We start from the raw sequence: 2,355 nt of genomic DNA, 5'->3' as shown, positions 1-2,355 counted from the left end.
TTACTGCGATAGTCAAAGCGCAATTCACTTGAGTAAGAATTCGAGTTTTCACTCGAGATCGAAACATATTGATGTGAGATATCACTGGATTCGAGATGCACTTGAAAGAAAACTAATGCAGCTCGAGAAAGTCCACACCGATGAGAATGGTGCTGATATGTTTACCAAGTCCTTACCTCGAGATAAGTTTGAAATCTGCAAACGTGAAGCAGGTCTGGTTGAATATCCACATGACGTGGAGGGGGAGAATTGTTGAACTATTTCCACTTCATGTGGAATGGTCCCACAAGCCAACAAAATTTGACAATGGCTGTGGAGATGAAATATTGCATTTATTGTAATAGTTCCCAATAGTTGATTTGAAGAAAATTGACAGCAAGAAAAAAATAGCTGCAGCCCACCTTAATCCTCGGCAATGCAGCAAATTGCAAGATTTACCAGCCTCCTCCTATTACAGCATTCTACAATTGCGGCTATAGGGGAAGACATTTGCAGCTCAATTCCTCTATAAATTGAGCTCATTCTGCAGAAGAATGAAAGTGTGCAAAGTGCAGAAGTGCGAGAGGTGTGAGGCAAAATAAGAGAGAGTTTGGTGAGTGCATTTTGAGAGAAGAAAATTGTGAGGAAAAATCATAGGATTTTTCATCTTTCTTAAAATAGTAGCTCAGTCCTCTTGTGTTTTCCAAGTTATTAAACTTGAGATTTGTGTTTCCCCTATTTTGTGTAGGGAGAATTTTGTAAGCCTACTATATACATAGTGGAAGATTTCTAGACTACGGTCTCGTGGTTTTTCCCAATTTGGGTTTTTCACGTAAAAATTCTTGTCTCATATTTTCTTATATTTTGCACCAAATATTTTTCTTGGTTTGGATCCCATTTTGTAATCCAGCAAGAGGGAAAAGAATTATCCTGGTTCCGCTGTGCAAGTGTCATTTATTTTGACACTCTTGAATATTTATTCACCACTTTTCCCAATAGAAAGAAGGGGGTTGTGTCGGCTGTTCGATGGCGGCCTTCGGTCAGGACAGAGGAGGGAGGTGGCTGGACGGCGATGGCAGCTGCTACTGTTGTCGGCGAGAAGGAGGAAGGGACGGGGCGGTGGTACTGGCAGGCGACGAAGGGTCGCCGGAGAAGGCACGGCTGTGGCTGGTGCGGCGAGGACAGGGGAAGGGTAGGAGGAAAATAGATGAGGGAGGAGGCGCGACAACGCCGGCGGTGGTCATGGCGGCTGCTCGCCGGAGTTGAGAGGGAGGGAGATGTTTTAGATTTTTGTATTTTGATTTGGGAAAGAAAATGCTTTTCTAAAATTGGGTGAGAATAGAGAGAGAGGAGAAAGACAGAGAGGGAGACGCCGATAGGAGTCGGCGGCGGCCGACAGCGAATTCGCCGGACAAGAAGGCGGCAGCTGCGACTGCAGATTCAGGGAGAGAAAGAGAGAACAGAGCGATGAAGCGTGAATTTGAGAAAGAGAATGTGAAAAGAAAAGAGTGATGGAACGTGAATTTTAGGGAGAAAGGAATTGGGTTCCAGTTATGGGCTAAGCCTTTAATTCAGTAATGGGCTGAATTTTGTTTAGTTGGACTATGATTTATTTAATTTAAACTCATGTTGGGGCTTTTGATTTTAATGAGTCTCTAAGCAATAAATTATTTTCAAATACATTTAGGCCTTTATATTATTTGAATTGGACTGACTAGGTGCGTCGCGGCTATGATATTAACTTTGAAATTCTCACAGTTAATCTTTCAAAGTTCAAATTTCAACTATGAGATTTATTTAAATACATTGCTGTCAGTTTTTGACTTAACAGAATAGTGTCTTGCGGAATGATTTTGATGATGATCTCATAGTCCAAATAACTTGAAATTTTTACAGTGATAACTTCATTATGAGTATTAGATCTCTGCAAAACTTCAGCTAAATCCGAGACCAATAGATATGTCAAACTATTTTCTGAAATGTATTGCGCGGAGCAGCAGAGTTCAGTGGCAGATTCTGTCTTTGATGATATAACTTCTTATACACTTGAGATATTGTGTTTTTGTAAATTTCTGAGAAATATAGACGTTAATAGCTTTCTAAAAAAAGTGAAGTTTATATTTTTCTTTGAAGTGCTTGATTTTATATGATTTTTCAAAGTTAGGATTCAAATGTGTATGTTTCTTAAACTTGTGATTAGTAGTTAATTGAGATCCTAAACTACTAAACTCTAATTGAGGATTATTGATTACTAAAGCTTGTTGATATGATAGTGATGGACATAATTATACTTATATGATTAATTACTTAGGGATTTTGTGTTTTACATGTATGGTTAGTTGTAAACTGATCTCTATGGAATGGATTTGTTTACTT

Source organism: Salvia miltiorrhiza, chromosome 2 (genome assembly GCF_028751815.1).
Source record: "Salvia miltiorrhiza cultivar Shanhuang (shh) chromosome 2, IMPLAD_Smil_shh, whole genome shotgun sequence".
NCBI classification, from domain to species: Eukaryota; Viridiplantae; Streptophyta; class Magnoliopsida; order Lamiales; family Lamiaceae; genus Salvia; species Salvia miltiorrhiza.
The sequence above is the reverse complement of the archived record's forward strand: the minus strand, read 5'-3'. Positions refer to the sequence as shown.